Genomic DNA, 10,844 nt, shown 5'->3' on the forward strand with positions numbered 1-10,844 from the left:
GGCCTGGTGCTCACCCTCTCTGTTTGACCATGCTCCAAAGGGAGGGGCAGGAGCCACAAGTCCCTGACCTGGCCACACCACATGGTCATGCCCGGGTGACTCCCGGCCCACTGCTCCCAGCTGCCATGAAGAGCCAGCCACCCAGGTCCCCTGAGCTACTGCCAAGTGTTAGTGGGGAGTGGCCTGCTTTCAAGCTGCTCCCCTTGGCTGGTCACTGCTGCCTCTGGGCCATAAAGTACTCCTCCTCCCCATTGTCATCTTCCTCCTGCTGGCCGCTTCAGGGCAGTGGCTCCAGGTGGGAACTGGAGCCCAGCCCCTTCAAGGGTTCAGAGCTGTCATCACCTCTGGAGTGCAGGGCTTTGAGGATATTCCTGAGAGGCAGAGAAGGAAGCCCAGCCAGTTCAGGTGGCTGATCTGATCACCCAGCAGATGAGCTGCCAACAGCAAAGTGCACACTTCCTTCCAAACGCCAGCAATGGAGAGAGTGAGGCTGGAGGGTCTGGAGACCAGGATGAACTCAGAGAAGTCCAAACCAAAGGTGAGATGCCCACCAAGGAAGAGGCTCCCAAGTACCCCAGGAGCAGCCCTGTATCCTGGAAATGAAATATTTCCCCACACATGGACAAATGGCGACTTTCACATACAGCAAAGAGAGGGAAAAGCCCCAGAAACGTGAGTGGCTGCAGGTGGAACATGCTGTCGATGGAATCCTGGAAGCCAAGATCAGCCTTCTGCAGGAATGTCCGGGTGAGGGTTCAGCGAATGCCACCAATGAGCAAGGTCCCCAGCACCAAGGCAAAGCCCTCCACATTGGGCTGTGTGGACTTGAAGGTGAACATGAAGAGACCCCCGGCGATGAGGAGGATCACAAGGACCAGTGTCATTGCAGCTCCTCCAGCTTGGAGATCAGAGAGAAGATTGATGATGAAGAGGACAGCTAAAGATTTGGTTATTGTGAAGCTCCATTTGGACAACCCTATGTCAAGTGCTGTTGCCAGTGCTGTGGGAGCCACTCTTCTGAGGTAGTAGGTCCAGCTCAGCACCACAAGGGTCTTGTGGCTGGATCATTCAACCAGCGCCCTTCATTGTGGAAGGCGATGCCTGCCAGTGCAGAAGCATAGTCAACATTGCCTTCCACCCAAAGGTCACAAGAGGGCCCACCTCCCTATCCATGGAAGCTGCTACGCCCTAGCTCCTGGATCAGCGGGGGCAGGCACCTCTCTTAAAGACAGTTTGCAGGAAGAGCCGATTGAGGTAGACTGTGGCTTTCAACAAGAACGTCACCTGGCTATAGAAGTCCTCTTCACCTCCATGATTCAGAACCATCAGCGGAGCCCCAGGCAGAGTTCTCACCAAAGGGGCCGGTAGCCTGAGCCAACCCCTTCAGCGGTTAACTGGGTGCAGGGCTCACAGGTCCCCAGGTCTGCTCTGACTAGGGTGCCTACTCTTAAAGCTTTTAAAGGTTTATTACATCATATACCTAATTTTTCAACAACAGCGAAGGAATTATAGTTCATTTGCCAGATCAGATGGACTATTACCCAGCCATTAAACATGGTATATTTAAAGTGTAACATATACAAAAATATACTTTTTTTTTTTTTTTTTTTTGTGGAGACAGAGTCTTGATCTGTCGTCTAGGCTAGAGTACAGTGGCACGATCTCGGCTCACTGCAACTTCCTTCTCCTGGATTCAAGTGATTCTCCTGCCTCAGCCTCCCGTGTAGCTGAGATTACAGCCACCTGCCACAACACCTGGCTAGTTTTTGTATTTTTAGTACAGACGGTGTTTCACCATGTTGGACAGGCTGGTCTTGAACTCCTGACCTCAAGTGATCTGCCTGCCTCAGCCTCTCAAAATGCTGGGATTATAGGTGTGAGCCACTGTGCCTGGCAGGAGATATACTTGTTTAATACAAATTAAAAAGCGGGCTGCAAAACTGTCCATATATATTGATTATAACCATATAGAGAAATCTGGGCAGATAAGATTGGAAATAGGCCAGGCGCGGTGGCTAACACTTGTAATCCCAGCACTTTGGGAGGCTGAGGAAGGCAGATCACTTGAGGTCAGGAGTTCGAGACCAGCCTGGCCAACATGGTGAAACCCTGTCTCTACTAAAAATACAAAAAATTAGCCGGGTGTGGTGGCGGGCACTTGTAATCCTGGCTACTTGGGAGGCTGAGGTAGGAGAATGGCTTGAACCCAGGAGGCAGAGGTTGCAGTGAGCTGAGATTGCACCATTGCACTCCAACCTGAGCAACAAGAGTGAAACTCCGTCTCAAAAAACTTTAAAAAAAATTGGAAATAAAAATACTAAAAAAGCTTATAGTAGTTATATTTAGGTAGTATAATTATGAGTGACACGTCTCCTTCTCTCTAGCATTCTGAGTTTCCCTAACGATTATGCATTAATACAAATGATTGATGTAGTATGCATTACTCACATATCTGGAGTGGGTGCTGGCTGTTGGCTACAGTGATGAAGGTGACTGGATTACATGTCTCTGGAAGGGCATCCTGGCCTTGTCCACAAGGTGATGACTGCATGGGTCCCAGGAAAAACCCCAAAGTGCAAGGACTTTCTTTTTTTTAAATTATAGTTTTTAGCCGGGTGCAGTGGCTCACTCTTGTAATCCCAGCACTTTGGGAGGCTGAGGCGGCTGGATCACTTGAGGTCAGGAGTTTGAGACCAGTCTGGACAACATGGCAAAACCCTGTCTCTACTAAAAATACAAAAATTAGCCAGGCGTGGTGGCACACGCCTGTAATCTCAGCTACTGGGGAGGCTGAAGCAGGGGAATCGCTAGAACCCGGGGGGCGGAGGTTGCAGTAAACTAGGATTGCACCACTGCACTCCAGTGTGGGCGACAGTGAGACTTTGTCTCAAATAAATAAATAATAAATAAATAAATTATAGTTTTAGTGCTTAAGTCTTTCTTTATATATGTGTAATAATTTTTTTTTTTGAGACAGAGTTTTTTGCTCTTGTTGCCCAGGCTGGAGTGCAATGGTGCGATCTTGGCTCACTGCAACCTCCGCCTTCCAGGTTCAAGCAATTCTCCTGCCTTAAGCCTCCCGAGTAGCTGGGATTACAGGTATGCGCCACCATGCCTGGCTAATTTTGTATTTTTAGTAGAGACAGGGTTTCTCTATGTTGGTCAGGCTGGTCTCAAACTCCCGACCTCAGGTGATCTGCCTGCCTCGGCCTCCCAAAGTGTTGGGATTAAAGGCACGAGCCACTGTGCCCGGCCTATATGTATAATAAATTATATCTTATTCAGAAAAATGCATAAAATGTTCTGTTTTACATTTAGATAAACATCATATAAAGTTCTTTAGACTGGAGGCTCACAGTAATGAACAGACATTGGGCATTTCATAGTCTCCCTGTGGTGCTCTACCCTGACTTCATTTGCCTTCTGTCATCAGAGGTGACCACTATCTATCATTCTGTGGATATTTTTTATGGCTTTACTATCCACTATTTATCACCAAGCAGTGTTTTATTTAATGTTGCCTCATTTGCACTTTCCACGAAAGGAAGTAAATGGATTGGCATCCCTTTGTTTTTTCCCCCTAGGATATTTCACACCTGCTGGTGTCTGAGTCTTGGACAACCCAATTTGCTCATCCATTCCATTTATTATAGTATTTGGCTTTCTATGATTTTATGTTCTTCTCTTATGAAAAATGTTCGAACCATACTTAAGTTTGTAAGTGCCTATACATAACAAATATTCTACATTAGAGAAAATTTGCTGGGTTGTAGGTTCTGGGAAACTTCAAGATTACCAGTAATTTCTAATACAGTGTATGAGTTGACCCTTCCACCATTCTTGCACGTGTGTCTATTTATTCCATATAATTGGCAACATTGGAACGATCTAATGTTTTAATGAATTATTTTTGTCTATCTAGTGTATGTGAAATGGGATCATCTTGTGTTTTTATATTGGTTTTTACTAATTAACTATGAAGTTAATAAATTTTCATGTATAGTCTTTGAACTTCTGTGAAACAGTTTCCAGTCAATGTCTTACATTTAGTTCATTTGTTTGTTAGTTTCTCCCAATTTCCTTATGTACTCTTATTATTTCTGTGCAGGTTTGCTGTGGACCTGCTTTCAACTCATCAAATACAAAGGAGTCCTATTGCTGGATCATAGTGTATAGTGTCTTTATTACTGCAGTGCAAGCACTTTCCAAGTGTCATGTTTGTTATTTCCCCACTGTCCAAAGCAAGTCACGTGGCCAAGCTCAAGAGTCAGAGTGAAGAGAACTACCCAAGGCAGGGATATAGGGAGGGGGATGATGGTACCCATTTTGAAGAGATCTACCCAAGGCAGGGATATAGGGAGGGGAATGATGGTACCCATTTTGAAAACAATCTATTGCAGTAATCATAGACCATAGTAGCTGCTCAGAATCAGGACGATTTAGGCTAGGAAATAAATAAAAATGGCCAGCCCATGGCTTCTGCGTCCCTCTAAGATAAATTTCAAAGTCCTTAGCTGTGATACATGACTACCTGCTATATGTTATCTCACTATAATGCCTTCTCCCCACCTCAAAACTTTAGAGAATGGGCACACAGAGCTTTTTTAATGGGGAATGCACCTTGCTATTTCACACACTGTATCATTGCTCCACACCCTGTATCATTGCTCCTGCTGGTTCAACTGGCATATAATCCCCCACCCTGAGTCCCACAGACTAACCCACCATTGATCTTTGAACATCTTTAGAGACACAACAGGATTTACCTCCTCAAAGAAGCCTACCCTCTGCTCTGGATAGAATTGAACATTCATTTCTTTGGAAGTCATAGAGCCACATGCAGTTTTTTTGTTTTTGTTTTTTGAGACGGGGTCTTGCTCTGTCACCCAGGCTGGAGTGCAGTGGCATGATCACAGCTCACTGCAGTCTCGACCTCCTAGGCTCAAGGGATCCTCCCTCCACAGCCTCCTGAGTAGCTGGGACCACAGGCACGCACCACCATGCCTGGCTAAATTTTTATTTTTAACATCTTGCTATGTTGCCCAGGCTGGTCTCGAACTCCTGGGCTCAAGCAATCCTCCCGCCTCGACCTCCCAAGGTTCTAGGATTACAGGTGTGAGCCACGGTGCTGGCCCAGATTTTTAATTTTGCACCTAAATAACTTTAGTGCTCATTTGTTAACATGCCCGTCTCCCTTTTGGTAGACTCTAAGATCCTCAAAGGTAGGGACTATATCTTTCTTATATTCATATTTTCCTTCCTTCCTTTTTTCCTTCCTTCCTTCCTTCCTTCTTTCGTAGATGGAATCTTGCTCTGTCATCCAGGCTAGAGTGCAGTAGCGTGATCTCGGGTCACTGCAACCTCCGCCTCCCGGGTTCAAGCAATTCTCCTGCCTCGGCCTCCTGAGTAGCTGGGATTATAGGCGCCCACCACCATTCCTAGTTAATTTTTGTAGAGACGGGGTTTCACCATGTTGGTCAGGCTGGTCTCGAACTCCGGACCTCAGGTGATCCGCCCACCTCGACCTCCCAAAGTGCTGGGATTACAGGCGTGAGCCACTACGCCCGGCCAGTATTTTCATGCATGGATAGTTGTTCAAATTGATGCTTTGGCAGAGGTGGTGGTGGGGCAGTCATTGGAGAGTCCTATTCCACCATCTTGCTCCAACTTCCCCCATTTTATTTGCTTTGTGAAACAACAAGCTTGAAATACTGAAAACTTCATAGCAAACTTTGTGAGAAAGAAACCTACTACTACTTAACACTGAAAACAGTCATATATAGCTTTGGGCCAGGCACAGTGGCTCACGCCTGTAATCCTAGCGGTTTGGGAGGCTGAGGTGGGTGGATCACCTGAGGTCAGGAGTTCAAAACCAGCCTGGCCAATATGGTGAAACCCTGTCTCTACTAAAAATACAACAATTAGCTGGGCCGTAGTGGTAAGTGCCTGTAATCCCAGCTACTCGGGAGGCTGAGTCAGGAGAATCGCTTGAGCCTGGGAGGCGGAGGTTGCAGTGAGCCGAGATCGCACCACTGCACTCTAGCCTGGGCAACAGAGTGAGACTGTCTCAGAAAAAAAAAAAAATTTTGCAGCCCTAACAGAAACAAAACTCAGCTTGACATATTAAATGTAGAAATCATTACCTAGGTAGAAAATTTTAAACTTTGTCAAGTTTCTTTAGAATGGACACCCATTAAGAGTTATAACAACATTTAAATTCAGAAAATCAATCATCTCAAAAAATTTTAACAGCTCAAATATTTTTCATAATTATGTTTGTGAAAGAAATGAAAACGAAAAGCCCAGGAAGCAGGGTGATACTATTGCTAGTTATAATTTCTATTTTTAACACCCTAAATTTCTTAGTTCTCATTTCTTCTTGCATTTCAGCTTGTGGTTGGCTTTGCAAAGCTAACATTTTCTTTGGTGACAGTTTTTAAAACATAAGCCAGAAGACTTTGGTCAGGAGCTTCCCCATTCCATAGAACATCTGAGAACTTAAAAAAAATGGTATTTAAATTGGACTAAGAAGATAAAGTAATGTGATATTTTGATAGCTGCTTATTTTTGTTTTGTTTGTTTTTAACTTCTGGACCTATCCCAATGTTTTCCAGGATCCTCAGAACATATGGGTGGTCTTTTCTTTTAAAAATATATATAAACCCGGCCGAGTGTGGTGGCCCATGCCTGTAATCAGGCTGAGGTGGGAGGATCACTTGAGCCCAGGAATTTGAGACCATTCTGGGCAGCATAGTGGGACCTTGTCTCTACAAAAAATAAAAAATTAGCCCAACATGGTGGCACATGCCTGTGGTCCCAGCTACTTGGGAGGCTGAGGCAGGAGGATCACTTGAGCCTGGGAGTTTGAGGCTGCACTGAGCTATGATCATGCTACTGCACTCCAGCCTGAGTGACGGAGCAAGATACTGTCTCTAAGAGAAAAAAAGTGGGGGGAGGGCGGTGTTTTTTTTATTATAGTCTCTTTCAGCAAGAAAATAAAAGCTTTCCCAGAAGCATCCTAGGAGAATTCTTCCCTTCATTTTGTTGGCCAGTGTTGGGTAACGTGGCCATTATTAGATGCAGGGGGTCTGGGAAAGTGGATAAGAGGAGCATAATAGCTAATGTCAGATTGTTCCCTAAATAAAATGGGAGTTGTATCAATAAACAGGTTTGTGGAGGAGGTTGGGATGAGATGGCAGTTAGGCAGGCAAAGTACATCACCTGCCATGATGCAATATTTGTGTAGCTAAAACCTTGTAATGCAGTTAGATAGAATGAATATGTTCTAGTGTTCCATAGCACAGCAGGGTGACTGTAGTTAATGATATAGTGTGGATACTTGTTCCCACACAAATCTCATGTGGAATTGTAATCCCCAATGCTGGAAGTGGGGCCAGTGGGAGGTGATTGGATCATGGGGGCAGATCCCTCATGAATGGCTTAGGCCATCCCTTCGTGATACGTGAGCTCTTGCTCTGAGTTCACATGAGATGCTTTGTTTAAAAGCATGTGGCTGGCTGGGTGTGGTGGCTCACGCCTGTAATCCCAGCACTTTGGGAGGCTGAGGTGGGTGGATTGCCTGAGCTCAGGAGTTCGAGACTAGCCTGGGTAACATGGTGAAACCCTGTCTCTACTAAAATACAAAAAATTAGCCAGGTATAGTGGCATGTGCCTGTAGTCTCAGCCACTTGGGAGGCTGAGGCAGGAGAATTGTTTGAACCCGGGAGACGGCGGTTGCAGTGAGCCCAAATTGCACCACTGCACTCCAGCCTCGGTGACAGGGGGAGACTCCTTCTCCAAAGAAAGAAAAAAGCATGTGGCAACTCTCTCCCAACTCTCTCTTGCTTGCTCCTGCTTTTGCCATGTGACATGCTTGTTCCCCCTTCACCGTCTGCCATGATTGAAAGCTCCCTGAGGTTTCACTGGAAGCCAAGCAGATGTCAGCACCATGCTTCCTGCAGAACCATGAGCCAATTAAACCTCTTTTCCTAGTCTCAGGTATTTCTTTATAGCAATGCAAGAACAGCCTAATACAGTTAACAGTAATTTATTTTATACTTCAAAATAGCTAGAAGAGATTTGAAGTGTTCCCAATACAAAGAAATGACAAATATTTGAGGTGATAGATACCCTGATTTGATCATTACACGTTGTATGTATGTATCAAATACCTAAATGCCCTGATTTGATCATTACATGTTGTATGCATGTATCAAATACCTAAATAGCCTGATTTGATCATTACACATTGTATGCATGTATCAGAATATCACATGGACCCATCCCATAAATAAGTGCAATTATTGTGTATCAATAAAAATGTTTTGGTTGGGTGTGGTGGCTCACGCCTGTAATTTCAGCACTTTGGGAGGCCGAGGCTGGTGATTCACTTGAGCACAGGAATTTAGGACCAGCTTGAGTAACATGGCGTAACAGTCCCTACAAAAATTACAAAAATTAGCTGAGTGTGATAGCATGCACCCAGCTACTCAGGAGGCTGAGGTGGGAGGATCACTTGAGCCCAGGAGGTGGAGATTGCAGTGAGCAAAAATCTCACCACCGCACTCTAGCCTGGGTGACAGAGCAAGACCCTGTCTGAAAAAAGTTTTAATGGTAAATTACCTTTGAATATCAGTCAAAATGGTGACAGCAATTATTCTATAGTCCCTTACTACTAAAGTGGGATCCCTGGTGAGCAGAATGGGTGTACCCTGAAAGTGTTAGAAATGCAGAATCAGGGTCCACCCTCGACCTACTGAATTAGAATTTGCAGTTTAACAAGAACTGCACGTGATTCCTATGCACACTAAGATTTGAGATGCTCTAGCCAAGGTGACTCAGTACAATATGCCTAAAATACTCTAGATCAAGCAATTTGCTACTGTGAAATAGGGACAAATTGGCATCAGTACTCAAAAGCACAGAAAATAAAAGTCCAAATATAAGAACAGTGAGCAAAAATCAGAAAACTTTGAAATGTTGTAATGTGAGCATAATACGATAGATACAGGAGAAGAAAAGGGATTATTTTTTCGGTCAAGTGGAATGAGACTTACCTGATGGCCATTGTATCACACCCTAATGTCATATTTATGATTACATTCAGTAATATTAAGTTCCTTACAGCATATAAAAGTGCCATTTAATAAGTCTTCACCAGCAAAGATGGAATAATCAAGCATTCAAACTGATTAATCCTTAAGTACAAAGATGAAGCTGGTGTCACCAGTGATAGCCAACATGAAAGTTAGATGAACTGCTGTAAACCTACCTCATAAGACCACGACTTCCTCTCTGTAGGATTTTAATTCTTTATTGAAACACTTTGTAGTGGGTGAAAATGAAGTTTTCTCATTATCTTTTAATGAGCTCTTACAGTATATTTTATGCCAATCATTCTAAAGTATTTTAAGACTCACTGATTATTAATTATTGATTATGCTTGTTGCCTCAGCCTCATTTTTTGAGAATAGAAATACTAATGATTTTCAATGTTGCCCCAGGCTAGAGTTCATTTAAAAGCAAATACATTGGTTTTTTTGAAACATTATTTATAATAGACCATAGTCCATAGTGGTCACGCTTGTGGTGAAAGTGCTTATAGTACATACATACCCCAAAGTTGGAAGTAAAATGCTAGAGTCAGCATTTTACTTTGGGAAGGTTATACCAATTTATGTGAGCAAGCATATTTGCTTTTTAATGGTGAAACTGGACCAGCATAGAAAACTATTTTTGCTAAATGTATTGCTTGAATTGATCTGTTTCATCACAGAACTCTTCCAGGCAGCAGACTTGGAGAACTGCTTCTTTAAGGGAAATTAATGCAGGCTGTAAAAAAAAAAGGCAGATAGAAGGCATTAAAAACAGACACTTCATGAAAGAAGACATAGGAATGTCCAAAAAGTACACGTAACAGTGCTCATCATCGTTAGTTATCGCGGAAATGGAATTAAAACCCAGTTGAGATACCACTATGTGGCTAAAATTTTGAAAAGCTGACAATGTCAAGTAATGGCAACAATGTGGAGCAACTGGAATTTTCTTGAACTGCTGGTAGGAACTTAAAATGGTACAACATGGATCACCTGAGGTCAGGAGTTTGAGACCAGCCTGGCCAACATGGCAAAACCCTGTCTCTACTAAAAATACAAAAATTAGCCAGGCGTGGTGGTGGGCACCTGTAATCCCAGCTACTTGGGAGGCTGAGGCAGGAGAATCACTTGAACCCAGGAGGTGGAGGTTGCAGTGAGCTGAGTTCTATAGTGCCACTGCACTCCAGCCTGGGCGACAGAGCAAGACTCTGTCACCAAAAAAAAAAAAAAAAAAGTACAACAATTTTTGTCAGTTTCTTATAAAGTTATACATACATCTACCCTAGGACCCATGAATTCCTTGCCTAGGTATTTTCTCATGAGTCATGAAACCATTTGTCAAAAACAAACAAACAAACAAAAAACCCCGCACAAAAATGTTCATTAGCAACTTTCTTCCTAAGAGCCCCAAACTGAAAACAACTCAAATATCCATCAGCGGGAGAATTAATAATCAAATAGCAGTATATTGATACAATGGAATACTACTGAGTAATAAAAAGGAAATAAATAGGACATATGCAACAACATGAATGAGTCTCAGAAACATCATGTTGAATGAAAAAAGCCATTCTGTCAGAGTCCATGTAAGTGAAATTCTAGAACAAGCAAAACTAACCTATAGTGATAAAATCCAGAAAGTAATTGGAGGGACTTGCAGGGGTGGGGAGGGTAGGTACATGGGGATTGAATGGAAAGAGGCAAAAGAGACCTCTAAGATGGAAGAAATAGTCTATGTCAGCCTGGCCC

General features: G+C 43.6%; 1 pseudogene; it reads right to left on the reverse strand.

Moving 5' to 3' along the window:
- Positions 1-211: 211 nt before the first annotated feature.
- On the reverse strand, positions 212-4,829 carry LOC738186 (solute carrier family 35 member C2-like; annotated as a pseudogene).
- Positions 4,830-10,844: the final 6,015 nt, after the last annotated feature.

Source organism: Pan troglodytes, chromosome X, assembly GCF_028858775.2.
Source record: "Pan troglodytes isolate AG18354 chromosome X, NHGRI_mPanTro3-v2.0_pri, whole genome shotgun sequence".
Classification (NCBI taxonomy): Eukaryota; Metazoa; Chordata; class Mammalia; order Primates; family Hominidae; genus Pan; species Pan troglodytes.